The sequence below is a fragment of the Dipodomys spectabilis genome, unplaced genomic scaffold, assembly GCF_019054845.1.
Source record: "Dipodomys spectabilis isolate Male_0828 unplaced genomic scaffold, ASM1905484v1 ptg000019l, whole genome shotgun sequence".
Taxonomy (NCBI): domain Eukaryota; kingdom Metazoa; phylum Chordata; class Mammalia; order Rodentia; family Heteromyidae; genus Dipodomys; species Dipodomys spectabilis.
In genome coordinates, this window is record NW_024870696.1 from 15,875,818 (window position 1) to 15,893,099 (window position 17,282).

Below are 17,282 nucleotides of genomic sequence, written 5' to 3' on the forward strand. Positions count from 1 at the left end.
CATTCTTTTTGTTATATTTAGTATCTCTTCCTATATTAATATATTCTGCACTTGCCTCTGTTTTAATTGAATCTCATCACCTTCATTTAGAAACAGCTGCCATGAGGAAAGCATTACAACTTTTAAAAGAATGTGATTCTTAGTAGAGAGGGGAAAAAAGAATGAGTACCACTATTGAGAAATGTTTCTGAGCTTTGTTAACACTGGCTTTACTGACAACATGTTGACTTTCTCTACTTAAGTGATCAGAAAGCAAGGTTGCATGAAAAGTGAAAACTGTCAAGAGCATGGAACAATAGTAATATTTTACTAGCTTTACCTCTCTCCATGGTGTCAACTGGAATGACCTACATATGCATCCTTTCTCAATTACAAATCACAAAGTAAAGGGTCCTCTAAGGAATTCACTCACTCAGTGGTTAAGTGGATAACTCAATTCAACAAGCTTTGCCCTGACATAAGTTAGATGACTTAAATTATAAGTGCGCACACTTATGCCTTTACCAGGGCTTGAACTCAGGGCCTTGTGCTCACTTGGCTTCTTCACTGGAGCTACAACTCCAGTCTGGTATTTTGTTCATTAATTGAATATTGTAGAGATGGAATCTACTGCACTTTTCTGCCTGAGCTGGCTTTGAACTACGGCCTTCTGAGTAGCAAGGGTTACAGGTCTGAGCCTTAAAGTTAGCCTTGAGCAAAAAGCTACTAACTCGCTGAATTCCAGTGGCTTATACCTGCAATCCTAACTACTCAGGAGGCTGAGATCTCAGAACTATGGTTGGAAGCCAGCGCAGGCAGAAAAGCCCTTAAGACTTTTTTTTTTTTTTGGGTCAGTCATGGGGCCTGAACTGTGGGCCTGGGCGCTGTCCCTCAGCTCTTCAGCTCAAGGCTAGTGCTCTACCACTTGAGCCACAGTGCCACTTCCAGCTTTTTTCTTTTTGCTTATGTGGTGCTGAGGAATCGAACCCAGGGCCTCATGCATTCAAGGCAAGTGCTCTACCACTGAGCCACCTTCCCAGCCCCAGCCCTTAAGACTCTTATCTCCAATTAACCACAAAAAGATAAAAATAAAAATAAAAATACAAATAAATCCAGATGTGGAACTGTAGCTCAAGTGGTAGAGTGCTAGTTATAAGCAAAAATGTTCAGGGACAGCATCCAGGCCCTGAATTCAAGCTCAGGATCAGTGCATGTGCACATATGCGCAGTGTGTGTGTGTGCGCGCGTGAGCATACACACACACACACACAGAGTCATTAACCTCATGTGGTTGGATAAGAACACTTCTTAAAACAAGGCTATGAAGTAATAAAACATTTACCACTTTCTCTGCAATACAAATGGACATAAACAGAAAGGATAAACATCTTTCTTATATCCATTCCTGAAAAATGTCAAATAACAAACTCTCACAGAACAGGAAATTTATTCTAAGATTTTAAATTTAAAAAGTAAATTTAATTCATTCATGTAAAATTCTCAATTTCCCAAAACGCTATTAAATCTTTGTAGCTTTTATAATCATTTGAGAAGTTTTATATAAAAAACACCAAGACAAGCCTGGTGCTGGTGGCTCGTGCCTGTAATCCTAGCTACTCAGGAGGCTGAGATCTGAAGACAGCTTGGGCAGAAAAGTCCCAATGAGACTCTTCTCTCCCATTAACCTGTAAAAAATAAGAAACAGAGCTGTGGTTCAAAGTGGTAGAGTGCTAGCCTTGAGCAAAAAGAGCTCAGTGACAGGACAGGGCCCAGGCCCTGAGTTCAAGCTCCACGACCAACAAAATAAAAAAAACAACACCAAAACAAGAGGCAAAAAAAGAACCCACCAAGAGAAATTATTTAATATTTAATGGACTTGTTAGTAGGTACACATATATATTATATACTATCAGATATAAATTATATTCTTTTCTGTTACAAACATGTACTATTTAGTATGTAAAGCATAACAATTTATTATGAACTTTAACAATAAAGTGTTAAAGACACTATAAATCCAAAGGACACAAAAAATAAGCTACAAGACCTTCTCACAAATAGATAATGTTCATATGAATTAATAGTACATGAGGCCACATGCACATCTAGTCTTCTTGTACTTTGTCTCTCATTGGCTTTTATTATTTGTCTTTTCGTCTGATTAATAGCTTTCCTAGTTTTTCTAGGTTTACTTATTTTCACAGGCTTTTTCCATCTTAGAAGATACTAAGATTGTACAAACCCTTTCAACAATACAATAGCAGCATATAATTCTGTTGAGAAATCAGCTCATATGGGACAATACATTTACTCCATATTCTCTCACCCAGGTTTGTGCACAACGTATGTTTTTAGCCATAATACACACCAAGATTTCTTTAATGAAGGTTAAAAAAATGAATATTCAATATTCAGTTAAATATATCCAAGTCATTGTAGCCAATATTTGGACAGTGGGAGTTCAGATACCAAGAGATACAAGACAGAGAACAGGGAGAATAGGAAAAAAAAAGAGGGAGAAAAGGAAGAAATATGATGGATGTGGACAAGGTAAGAGAAAATGTAAAAATAGAGGAAATGACATATAAAGAAGAAGGAACTGGATGTTTGGGGGGAGGGAATAAAATGGAGTTGAAAATTACCTTAGATATAAAAAAATTCTTCCTCAATTGAGATTAATAAAATGAGGCTTGTAACTATAAAATTTCTTGTTCAAAGTGATATAGCATATTTATCTTAAAATTTAGTTGTTATGGTACATACATAATGATATCTCCCTAGCATATAAATAAAGCTATTCCTGACTCTTGATTTTTTGTTCATTAGTTTATTTTTAGTTTAGTATTAATTTAGTGAGCACAAGGTACTGAATTCAAGGTTGACATGTAAATATGAGCAAAACAGACTTAGTCACCAGATTCATGGAGTTACTTTTGTACACTATCAAGTAGGGTACAATGAATACACAGTTAAATTACAACTGATCAACACTGTAAAGGAAAATATATCAGACCTGAAGAGTATTTAAGAAAAGCAATGACTTAGCACGAGGCATCATTACAACTGGGAGAATCAGAGGTGATGGAGAGAAGGTAAGTATTAGATTTGCAGGCAAATGAACAATCAGACTCCATAGCCTTTAGGGAAGTAAGTGGTCCTATGAAGCATAAGAACCAAGAGGTATGTGCAGAAATAGTTTTTTTTTTTTCTGGTAATTTCTGTCCTATGAAAATAGGAAGCCTCAGTGAAAATAGGAAGCCTCAGTAGTGTTTGAAGCAAAGGAAAGACACCACCACTGATTTGTATTTTTGTCAAGAGGTGAATGGGGCTTTCATTTAATGAAATTAAGAATTCTGTAAGAACAAGAAGTTTGAAGGAAAAGCTGATAACTTTAGTTTAAGTGATGGCCAATTAAAAAAAAAAATCAAACCAAATGCTTTATCAGTGAAACACAGATCCAAGATCTCTAACCCTAGGCTGCAGAATAATCTAGAATTATTTCAAGAGCTCTACAGATACATAATTAAAACTTGGTTTTAAGAAATATATGGTGACAAGCCTGGAGCTGGTAGTTCATGCCTATAATCCTAGCTACTCAAAAGGCTGAGATCTGAGGATTGTGGTCTGAATCCAGCCTACTCAAGAAAGTCCATGAGACTTTTATCTCCAAATAACGAAGCAAAAAGCCAGAAGTAGAAGCTCTAGAATACAGGAATTCAACCTGAGAGAAAAGCATAATAAATTCCAAGAATGATAGCAAGAAAAAATTCTTAAGATGTTAAGTTATTCAGAAAACAGGATTAATGTAAGAACATGGAAGTGTCCAGGAGGAATGATTCCAAGAAAAAACTGAAGCAAAACAAACTAATACTGTATCTGATGGGTTTCTTGGTATTATTAACTGAGTAAACTGTGTTATAAGGCACAGTTATATGAAGGAAGGTATGAAAAAATAATGAATTTAAAGAAAAATGAAAAAATAAGATCAATTAATGACTTCTAAAAAAGAATCTGAAAAAATAGTAAAAAAGAAATAAAAAACAAACAGTAATTCTCAACCATACCCAAGGGTAGGCTAAAAAACACAAACAGAACAGTGATTAAAACAAATACATTTAAAAAAAATCTTTGGTAAGGGAATTTGATTTTATGTGATAGCCAAGTGTTCTTCTGACATAATAGAAAACCAATGAAGGTTTAAATGTGATGATAAATAAAAAGTAATCGTATATGCAGGGAAGGATAAAGTAAGGGAGGAATGAAGGCAGAGAAAACATGGTTTAAAAGCTTATAATTTTCTTTACAAACATAAGTAGCATTTAAAATATCAGGTTGAAATTTAAACATCTCATATAACTATAATTATCTCAGGTTTCTATTACCCCCATAAGTAAATAGTCAAATATACAAGAAGATGATATTAACTCAAGGTTCTATGGCACAAACTGACCTATGATGAAATTTTACTAATAACACAACTCCCAACACAACTCCAAGTATATCACTGATTTTCTCAATATGTATGAATGACTTCTTTGCAAAAGACGCTCCAAAGCACAGAAATTAGGCAGAGTCCAACTAGGGCTCTGACAAGATACTTATCTCCTTCTTAGGATAACTGAGTGAGTTAACACACTATAAAGAGTTCAGAGCAGTTTTGTGAACACAGAAAAGTGCTCAATAAATATTAGCATTATTTACTATCATTATTGAGGGTCACAAGGTCAAGTGCTTATAAACATAGGTTTTTAGAGGGAGCCCAACTGCCAAAAAAAGAATCCCTGTTGTGTCACTTCTCAGCTATGAGATCCTAGTCAAGATACTTAACCTCTTGATTCCTAATTTCCTTATCTATGAGAACAATTTAGTAATAGGGATGTGATAAGGATTAAGATGCTATGAGCCCTCAGCAAGTATAGATGGTTATTCTTCACACTGTGATATATCATATTTGCTTGTTATTCCTATACAAAACTATCAGCTGCTAAAAATACAGTAAGACACAGGAAGAAAAGTATTTCAAATTGTGAATGATCATTAGGATCATCCTAAGTTGAATATAAACAAAAGTTTCCTTGGAAATACTCAGAGGAAAAAATGTAAAACCCAGAATCCAGTGGCTTATACATGTAATCCTAGCTACTTGGGAGGTGGACACTGGGAAATCTTAGTTTAAGGCAAGCCTAGGAGAAAGTTGTTTTGTTTTTTGGTTTTTGGTTTTGGTCAGTTATGGGGACTGAACTCTGGGCCTGGCCACTGTCCCAGAGCTGTTCAGTTCAAGGCTAGCACTCTACCACTTCAGCTACAGTGCTAATTCTGGCTTTTTCTGCTCATGTGGTGCTGAGGAATCGAACCCAGGTCCTCGTGCAAGCAAGGCAAGTACTCTACCATTGAGCAACCTTCCCAGACCTAGGAGAAAATTTTAAGACTTTATGTCAAATAACAGCTGGGCACAATACACGTATCATCCCACCTACAGAAGAGGCTAAGATCAGATCACACTTCCAGGCCAGTCAAGCATTTAAACAACAATAACACCATCAGACCTCATCTCAACAGAAAGGTGAGTGCTTGTCATTCCAGCTACAGTGGGAAACATAATAGGAGGATAACAGTCCAGGGTAGCCCAGATAAAAGTTACATTTTAGCTAAAAAATAATGGGAGCAAAAAGTGCTGGGAGGTATGGCTCAAGCAGTAGAGCAACTGCCGAACAAGAGTGAGGCCCTAAATTTAAACCCCAGTCCAGCTCACCACATACAAAAAAACCTCAACAGATTTTCTCTAGCCATCAAACAGATCTTAATGTACTACTGCATCAAGAATCTACAAATCATTTTTGATGAACACTTTACAAAGGAAGAATAACAAATTCACTGTCTTTGGCTAGAGAAACAATAATAAATAGAAGTAAAATGTAAGAGCACAAACACTTTTTAAGTTATTTGGGTCAGCTTAATGTACACTACTTAAAGTGAGCCCACCAAATCCTTCCTGGATTGGTAAGAAGGAGAGATTAATGAGAGAGATGAAACAAAGAGAAACAGGGAAATGGAGAAAGGAAAGAACTTAGGGATAGAGAGGGTGAGGGAGGGGGAAAAGGGGGAAAAGAAAGTAATATTCCAGTGCCACTGTTTTAATCTAACCAATTAGTTTGCACACTTCAAGCTCTAACCACTACACACTTGACAGCCTAACTTGAAGAGACTAGTTAATCCTCTTCATTTATTTCTCTACAAATTCCAATTAGTACAAACATGTGTATATATGAATACATACACATACACTTTTCTAATGTAATCAACAGAATTTAAATGTGAAATCTGGTAAGTGAAGCATGTTTTGCAAAAAAAAAAAAGAAAGAAAAAGGGAAAAAAGGTTAATCCAAACTTAAAAAATGATGAATAGTAAGGTTGTCACTTTAAAATTAAAACTTCACACACACACACACACACACACACACACACACACACACACACACACACACGGTAGCTTCAATTCTTATGGACACTAAGTGCATTTCCAACACTTTTAATTTCTCTGTATGCCCACAAACAAGAGGTTTGTGTAACTGAAAACTATATGAAGTCATTGAAACAGAAGCACCAATTGGTAGCACAAATGGTATTTCCAGAGTTACCCATAATTTTAAATATCTTATAGTTACATAAAGCCAGCAGACCTTCCTAACAATACTAGAAGCCTGGTCCCTTTTACCTTCTTAGTCTCTTCTTCTCTAAGAGAAAGGACACTCATTTTTACAGCCAATAATTCCTCCAACTACTATCCTTAGGAACATTCCTCAATTACTCAGTTATTTTTACACTCTCAACACTGATAGCAAAAAATAAGTAAAGAATTTACATAGCCCTATTATTAGATTCTTAAAAGACTAGACTGTAGTCTTTTATATAAACATAATATAAATTTGAGTGGAATTCTAAATAATTCTAATTAATCTTTACAGATGTGTTTCTCTGTGTTGAAGAATAGCTTTTTAGCAACACAGAAAAATAATTTATTCCTTGTGAGCCTTTCCTGGAAACGTTATCTTTCTTTACTTAAGATTAGTTGAAATCATATGTGAATTTCTTATGTAAAGTTGCTTTTTCTGGCTTCAGTAATTACTAAAACATGGAAACATAGACAGTGAGTGAAATAATTAATTGCATTAAAGTTAAAGTCAAACAAGTCAGCTGGACACAATTGTTCACACCTATAATCCCAGCTACTGAGGAGGTAGAGATTGGTAGGATCACAATTGGAGGACATAGAATGTTTGACATCTGAGTTACTCTTCTAGTTTAGGAGATAAATATTTTAATCATGTACTTCTTAAAATGTAGATTGGTCATTGACTAGGAAAATGGAAGGTTCACAGACTAGATACAGAGCAAATCCATGAACACTAGGTAAAGAGATTTCCAAATTGCTGTTTATGGCATCAGTGGGAGAAAATTCATTTGTATGAATTTTACATACCTCTGACTTCTTTCCACACAGTATCTCACATCCAGCCTGATGAAATCCAAGAAAAGAAATAATTTCAACATACCATCTTGAAAATTTTTGAATAAATATTGAAAAGAAATGACTTGTATACATAAAGGACCAATTAAAAGGATAAGAGACAAAGTGAACTTGAAGTTTTTCTTTTATCTTTAGAGTATCTGGTGGCTTCCCAGGCCAGTGGTACACTTATAATCCCTGCTACTTTGGGGGCTAAGCTCTGATAACTGAAGTAAGAAGCCAGCCTGGATAGACAAATCCCAAAGACTCTAATCTCTCATTAACCAGTAAAAAGCCAGAAATGGAGGTGTGGGTCAAGTGGTAGTGTCAGGTATGAGGGAAAAAGTCTAATGAGACCTGTGAGAGAGGCCCTGAGTTCAAGCCCCAGAAATAGCACACAAAAAATAATTCTAATTTGGTTCTGTAGGCACTTTTACAGAAAAAAGACTAGTACACCTTTTGCCTCTAATTTGTATCTAAAAATTCATTGGTTTCTGGGCCAATGACTTGTTCTGATTATTTGATTAATAGACTTTAATTATTTTCATTTAGAAATATTTCAGATATCTGCATCTGAAGCAAAGAGTCAGAGGAGGGCTGAATGACCAGTCCCTAAAGCCTTTTACTATCTGTGAAAATACTCTTAAAAGCAAAGTAAAATCTCTTTTCCCTTTTTCTACTCTCCCTGAAACTATAAATATTAAAATACAAACTACATATATGTATTAAAATTAAGGATTAAACAGTTATATGGCTGGAATTAAGATATTTCTTCCTATCCAAACATTTCTCCAAGTATAAGTGAAAAGATTCCAGAGTATAATATTTGAATATATAAAAACTAAGCCTGGATTTTTATTACTCCAATTTTACATGCAAAATACACCAATGCATAGGTTTAAAATGTATTTTTAAATTTTAAGATCTCGAATTTTTCAACTCCTCAGAATTATTTTTAAAATAAAAACTATTTAGATTGAATCATAATCTCAACATGAATTATGAGTAAATGAGCAGAACCATATCCTCTCATTTAGGATAAATTAGCAAGTAAAAGAATTTTTCAAGCATTATATGCTTTGGAATGACACTTTTTTCCTTATGCAAAATAAAATTGGCAAATTTGAAATTTTTAATTTATATGCCTTGTCTGATCTGACCATCTAACTCTTCAAACCTTACATAAAATCTTTTAGACTAGGCACTGGTGGGCTAATGTCTGTAATCTTAGCTACTCAGGAGTCTGAGGTGAGAGGATCATAGTTCACAGTGATATTGGGCAGGAAAAAACATGAAATTCTTATCTCATTAACCACTAAAAAGCTGGAAGTGGAGTTGTGGCTCAAGTGGTCGAGTGCTAGCCTTGAGCAAAAAGGCTAAGGGAGAGAACTCAGGAACTGAGTTCAAGCCCTAGTACCAGAAGGAAAACTAAATAAATAAATTAAAAAATCAGTTAGCTCTAAATAATTTAACATAGTCAAATCTTGTATAAGGTTCTATTTCAGGTACTATCTCTCATAACTGGCACTGAAAAGGTTAACTATATCATTTAAACTAATGACAGAATAAAGTATAAGGTTGTTTTATTTTCTGTTACACTGTAAGTATCTGAGGAAAACTTTAATTTTCACATGTGCTGTAACTATTGAATTTCAGTAATTAAAATATGAACTGTGCAAGGGAGGCTAAATGACTTTTCGAGGTACTTTACCTAGCCCATATTTTATTATGAGCATAATTCACTGACCATTCCTTGTCTGTAATTTCTTCCTTTTCTTTAAAAAGAACCAAAGTTTATTTTAATTAAAACCGAGTAGCAAAAATAAGTTGTGTTGTCATTAATTTATATATACTAATTCTTACATATGATTCTACCATAATGTGGTGACAAGGATCCATATTTTTTAAATAGTGCAGAAAACAAAAAAGAATGTTCTAACAGAAGCATCAATCCCCTCATGTTGAACATTTATAGTAAGATTGCTGCCTGAGCAATCCAATGTCAATGCAAAAACGAATAAAGCTATCACCTTACAAGTATCTTTCTCCCAGAGAACTCAAAGTTTTTTCCAAAATTTTATTCCATGAAGTGTACAGATGGAAAGATTCTAGTGTTAGATGATAAGATTTAGATACAAAAAGGTTAAGTAGCTTCCCAAAGAGTGCAAGTGAGTCAAAAAGAAAATAAATAGAACTGAAGACTCATGACTCAGTCTTACACAAAAGCTAACAGATCTCACTTAACCCTTGCCTTTCTAATAAGAGCAATAAATATAATAAAATGTTAATAATTGACAGCAATAAGAGCAGTAACTCCAGAGGTTGGTACTCTCATCACTCTCCTACAACACAGAGAATTTGAGGAAATTAATCACAGTCACATTATTCCTAAATTATTAAGGCAGATCTGAACACAAGACTCAATCACCACAATAACCATCATTATTCTATGCCGTATCTAGGCTAGTATAAGAGTTACAAAATTAGTTGTCTTGGCTGTTAATTTGGGAACCTATCTGTTTAGGTTATAAATTACAGGCATTATAGTAAGTATGTCTTTTGCTTTTTACCTATTTGTAAAAATAAGACGTGATTGAATTTTGAAGGTCTTTACAGTTCTAAAAAAATGTAACTAATACAGATATGTAGAGAGATCTTTGTTTACATATAAAAATTCATCATTCCCTCTGAAATTGTTTATTTTTATAGAAATGTAAGTTTATCAAAAGCAGAAATGCTCAGTAGCGAAATAACCCTTATAAAACTAATCTCTAGTTAAACATTATGCATCCCTGAACCTTTTCCTGATCTTTGTTGACATCTATATTAAGTGAAAAATAATTGCAATAAAACTGCTTATCTTAGTCAAGTGCTGGTGGCTCACACTTGTCTGTAATCCTAGCCACTCAGAAGGCTAAGATGTGAGCATCACAGTTTGAAGCTAGCCTGGCAGTCTGTGAGACTCTTATCCCCAATTAAATCACAGGAAAAACCAGAAGTGGCACTGTGGCTCCAGTGGTAGAGTACTATCTTGAGCAAAAGGAGCTTAGGAACAGCATCCAAGCCCAGTTCAAGCCTCAGGACCGGCAACAAACAAACAAACAAACAAACAAACAAACAAACAAGCAACAACAACAAAAGTTTGCAAATCTTGCAAAATTACAAAATTTCGCAAAGATGATGAGGATAATGTTAGAAAAGTACTCCGATCCCATGTAGACACACTAAGTGAAACACAGTACAGTTACACCATTCAACAACTGAAGAAAACGGATACAAATGATGACAAACTATACACTCTAAACAAAAGTGATATGAATTAAAATTACCAGCCAGGCTCTAGCTACCTCAGAGTCTGACAGTGGGAGGATCACAGTTCAAGGGCAGCCCAGGCATATATCCTTTCTCAACCTATAGCTAGGCATGGAGATGTGTGCTTGTCATGCTAGCTATGGTAGGAAGTGAAAAATAGTATCACAGTCCAAGTGTACACCCAAGCAAGCAAGAAGCAAGACCCTACCTTAACAACAACAAAAACAACAACCAGTGCAAAAAAGGCATCACTCAGTAGTAGAGTACCTGCCTGTCAAGTGGGAGTCCCTGAGTTTTAAGCCCCCTCCCTCACCAATAAAAGAAGGAAGGAAGGAAGGGAGGGAGGGAAGGAGGAAGGGAGGGAGGGGAGGGGAGGGGAGGGAAGCTAAGGGACCAAAATGTAAAATTTACATACTTTATGCACTCAAAGTAGTCAAACATTGAAAAACAGCAAACTGAGATAGATAAAATCTTTACTATCACTTGCAATAAATCTATATTACATAAAGCTCTGAATTAAATGTGCACCAAGCATAGTCTCTGTCTCTTTCTTTAAAAAACAAAACAACAACAACAACAAACCTTGGATCTGGGAAGAAAACCCACAACTGCTGACAGCAACTCATATGTTCTAACCACAAGATACCACTTTTCTCCAGAACAACAAACCACACACATGGCATGCAAAAGACTCTTTATTTTGACTAAGGTTATGGTTATATACTCTGCTAAGTTATAGTTGAATTGTGTCCTTTAAACTTCAACTTACCTTGCTATTTCAGATAAAATATCTAAAACCATGAATAAAATATATGATTTCTACTTTGTAAAAGCGAGTGAATAAGTGACCATCATTAAATCCAGAAATTAGGAGAAAAGGAAACCTTAAAAGGACATCTCACTGAGAGCTCCAAATGTGAATCACAGGAAAAATGCTTGTGGTTTAGTGATTTAAGTTCAGTCACTACGAACCCGTGTACTCATATGGATAAGGTTTCATAATCATAGATTCAGAGTCATTACTCATCTTCTCTTTGCTTCCTCACAAAACAACTGGCCTAGCGTGAGAAATTGAATAAAAACTGCCTCAAGCAGATAAAAATATGACAATCATCCTGGAAATGTAAACCTTGCTCATGGTAATCAAGCTACCAGCAGGAAACTGGATCACCCTAAACAAGCAACATATCTATAATTATATTTTCAGTACAGGTATAAGACACTGTTAATTACTGAAAGCATTTGATTAAAACTAGATGTATAGAGAGATATACATTCCCACAAATATTTATTGAATGAATATGTGGCTATATGCTTAGATAAGAAATCAAAAAGTTAGAGTGACTAAGGACTTAATACACCACACCATCACTTAGGAAGCAAAATATAAGGGTAAATACTCAAGAAAATTAAAAACATATACATAGGTAAAAACTGGTCCATAAATATCCCCAGAAGCATAATTCTTAATTAAAAAAAAGTATAAACAACCCAAACATTCATTAAATGCTGAATATATAAATAATAGAATATACTATATAATAGAATATTATATATTATATAATAGAATATTTTTAGTCACAAAAATAAAATATTGACTATGCTACAAAATGAGAACAATATGATAGTGAAAGAGAAGACATCAAAATTTGTAGGCAAGTCTATAGAAATAGGGTATGTAGTTAGTGTCAATGTCTGGTAGATGGGATATTTGGAATGAAATAGATGTGATTAAAAACACTCTGATTTTTTATTTAATTCAGTAAATACATTAAAGACAAAGGAGTCAAATTCATGGGGACAGAAAATAAAATGATTACCAGTGGCTACGACGAGGGAGGCGAAAGGAGTTGTGTTTAATGAATGTTTCAGTTTGGGAATACCAGTCTGAAGATGGATGATGGTAATAGTTACACAATGTAAACACCACTGAACATAAGAATGGTTAAAATGGTCAACTTTTTTGTTTACCAAAAGAAAAATATTGAACTGTATTCTCTAAACATGTGACTCATATGGCATGTGAATTACATCTCAATAAATAAAGCTGTTAGATAATAATGAATATGTCTAGTAGGTATTTATAAAAGTACAAACATTAAACTTGCCACTACATGGGTGAACTTTATGTCTATAATCATAAAAAGTTGAGTGGCTGTTAACAGACTCTAATTAGCATGGGATAAGATACTAAATGTACCAAGACTAGAACAGCCATTTTGGCATGATCATTACCCTCATACGATATTCCCAGCCTAAGGGATTTCATCTATCCTTGTGGCTTCCACATCTGTACAGAGATTTCTAGCAATATTGTGATTTGAGAAATATATCTGATTTCTAGCAATATATGTGATTTAATATATGTCCTTTAATGTGTTTTTATTTATTTTTATTTATTGTGAAAATACTGTACAGAGGGGTTACAATTACATGGGCAAGATAATGAGTACATTTCTTATCAAGCATTGTAGCCTCCTCCTTTGTTTCCCCTTCCCATCCTCTTTTAAGATGATTTACATTCCAAGCAATAATTTGTGATATAACCCTAATAAGTAAGACAATTATAGAAGATTTCCACAAGTAGAAATCATAATTTGAAAAAAATAAAGAATTGAAATGTTCCTGGTACGAACATCATCAACAACAAAAACAAAATAACATAGAAAAAAGAGAAATAGAAAAGAGAAGGCACAGAAATAAATCCATACAGCTACTGCCATCTGATTTTTGGCCAAGACACCAAAAATATATTTGGAGAAAAGACAGCCTCTTCAACAAATGGTACTGGGAAAATCTAATATTGGCACATAAAAGACTGAAACTAAACAACTATTTGTACCCTGCACAAAAAACAATTCAAGATAGATAATACATCTTAAGACCTGAAATTCTGAAACCACTACAAGCAAATATAAGGGGAAGAGTAGAAAACATGGAGATAGGCACCTCTTTTCTGCATAGGACTCCAACTGCCCAGGATATAAGAATAACAACTTAAAATGGTATTAAATCAAATTAAAAAGCTTCATCATATCAAAGGAAATCTTTAACTATTCAATAGATAAAAGATTAATATCCAGAATATATAATGATCCCATAAAAATCAAACACCAAAAGAAAAAATAATCTAGTTAATAAATGGGTAAAGGATTTGGACAGTTCTCAGAAGAAGTACAAATGGCTAATAAGTACATGATGATATATTCAATATCCTGTCCATAAAGAAAATACAAACAAAACCACACTGACATTCCATTACACCCTGGTCAGAACAGCAATCATCAAGTAAATCAACAACAAATGCTGGCAAGGATGGGGATAAAGCTCAAAGACTGTTGCTGGGAATATAAACTAGTACGACCACTATGAATATCTGTATGGAGTTTATGGAGACTCATCAGAAAAACAATAGATGTACCTTATGATCCTTGTAAAGTGGTACCCAGCTATCCCACTCTTAAAGGTATATATCCAGAAGAGTGTAAATCAACATACAAAAGGACATTTGTACACCAATATATATCACAGCACTATTCACAATAGCTGTGCAATCAGCCTAGAATGCCCAAGAACTGATGGATGGATAAAAAAAAATGTAGTTCATATACACAGTTGAGTATTATTCAGCCATAAAGAAGAACAAAATTATGTTGCTTGCAGAAAAATGGATGGAATTATGGATCACCATGTATAACAAGATAAGCCAAGCTCAGAAAGCCAAATATTGAATGTTTTCACTCATATGCAGAGTTTAGACCTAAGGTGGTGATGATGATTATAATAATGGTAATAGGATATGAATGTAAAAATGGAGCTGTTTAGGACTTCAATAAGGGAAGATAGCAAAGGAGAATGTAACTGAAGGGTGAAAAGGAGTAGCTTAAGAGAGAGAAAGAGAGAGAGAGAGAGAGAGAGAGAGAGAGAGAGAGAGAGAGAGAGAGAGAGAGAGTGTGTGTGTGTGTGTGTGTGTGTGTGTGTGTGTGTATGAAATGTCAAATAGAGCAATTCAACATTTCAGCATTACTGAGTGCTAGAAGACCAGAAAGTCTAACATCCTTGTCTGTGTTATTACTTGCTGATAGGAATTTATACGAAATATTCTTAAATGAAAAAGAAAAGTCAACTTAGCACATATTTACAATTATAGTAAAACATACTATATAGAGCAAAATAAGATATAAAGTGATATATTCTATTTATCTGTCTCTCCCTAATAAAAATTTTCTTGAAAGTTTGAGCACTTCTATGACTATCATATAATATTTTTTACTATGTATATAAGTCCTCTTCTCCATTTTTGCTATTAATTAAATGACCTTATTCCCCATAGTTATGGATTGAAAAGTTCATGTGTTAGAGCCTTCACTCTCAATGTGACTGTATTTGAAAACAGAGCCTTTAATTAAGGAGACAATTAAGGTCAAAATAGGTCATAGGATGAGGTTCTACCCAACTGCTGTCTTTATAAGAAGAAGAAATTTTAGAGTTGCCTATATACAGAGAAGCCCAAGTAAGAACAAATCACCAAAGAGTTTAGGAGAAACCAACCTCACTAACATCTGAATCTTAATCTTGGTCTTCCAGACTCTACAACTATAAGAAAATAAATTTTTTATTAAAACTGCCTGTGGGAATTTGTATGGCAGACCTAACAGATTAATACAACCCAAATACATTTGTTTTAAATGAATTAATTACCATATTGAATAGCTTTAAGGAATTATATGCAAATAACCTGGTTCATTACCTACATCATTTTAAACTTATTTATTAACTTATTTATTAACAAACAATAAGCAACATAAATATTACAAGTAACAAAACATTGTATCAACTGAAGGACAGTTAATATTTTTAAAGTTTTAGCAAGGGTTTATTTTTAATTTAAGTTAATGCAAGGAGAAATAGAAGAGAAACTGTTTCTGCTCCTTGTGCAGGAAATAGGAGTTAAAAGATTTCAGCAGGACAGTTAAGATACAACAGTTTAGGTGGCAAAATGCTAGCAGGATAGATGTTTTGTATGCAGAAATGTAGCAATTCTTGGAAGAAATGACAATAAAAGAAGTATCTTTCGGAAATGGCACTGTGGCTCGAGTGGTAGAGCACTAGCCTTGAGCTGAAGAGCTGAGGGACAGCGCCCAGGCCCAGGGTTCAGGCCCCACGACCCCCCCCCCCCCAAAAAAAGATGTATCTCTCTATCTTTATATAGACATCATTCTTATAATAATTATTACAAAAAGGAAATAGAAGGTCCAATTAAGAGATCTATATTTTTATAATACAAGACTTCACAACTGTTTATTATATGTGTAGTTTTTTAATGAATTGACAGTATTTCATTTCTATTTTACCTGATTTCATTACAGATTCCCTGGGAGCAAATAAAGATGTGCTTATAAAATAATATGCTCTAATACTAGCATCTAGCACAATGTCTCATAAACTTAATAGTTGTTCAGCTGATATATAAGGCCTCTTTCAATAAAATGTTTATGAAAAAGTTGTTTAAACTTTAATGAGCATACTGAAAGAAAATCACCTACAAAAAAAAATCTTCTGAGACTCAACTTAGAGACTGTTCCAAAACCTAACACTGTGGAGAAAGGTTTTCCTTATCACTATTACATTATGAAAGAGGATGTAAGTTGTTCTGGGTAATGAGAACTGCATAGGATATATTTAATTTCCTTTCATATGTGCATACATATATAAAGCTTTCATTCTATCTGTATCTATTAACAAAGAAGGAATAATTTAGGAATGATATTGCCTTTAATAATATTCTGCTTAAATACACATTAGTTTCATAGGGTTTATAAACCACTTACATTTATAGTTTTATAGTTCCTTTTAACTTAAACATAGCTGGCAAGTGGTAGATTACCTGACATGTTACTGATTTGATATGTTAAAATTTTTTTAATTGGTCTATATTATATCAGATAAAATAATATATATTCTAAAATGAGAGAGCTGAATACAAAATAATAAAAGGAACTTCCAGGGAATCAATAATGAAATTGGGAATGGAAGGACCTACATCTTCAATGAAATTAAACTGATGTGCGTCTATTAACATTCCATTAAATTAACATTTAATCCCCCATTAACATTTAATGAGATGTTAATAGAAGCACATCAAGACAGATTTCCTTTTTCCCTTTTGACAATTATCTATGTCCAAGAAGAAAAATATATATACATACATATATATACTTAATATATTATTAGTGCTCATAATCAATGGAACAGCTAGTGAAGACTGTGTAGAAGAAATACCAAATTGAGGCATACAGTAATTATAAAATTAATTTTGCACTAAAATGTTACTTTATGGTATTCTTCAACTTTATTTTAAATAAACTTAATTAGACTTTCATAACAAAATTCTTCAGGAACTCCCACAAGAAAAAAAGTTTATCAGATAAGCAGAAAAGCTCAAAAGCTATGTACATATGACCATGTAAGATGATGCTAAATG

General features: G+C 33.9%; 1 protein-coding gene across 7 annotated transcripts in view; it reads right to left on the reverse strand.

Annotated features, from left to right (window-relative positions):
* Rasal2 (RAS protein activator like 2) overlaps nt 1-17,282 on the reverse strand; it is a 254,957-nt gene that overhangs the window by 162,364 nt on the left and 75,311 nt on the right. The gene's annotated exons all lie outside the window — the stretch shown is intronic.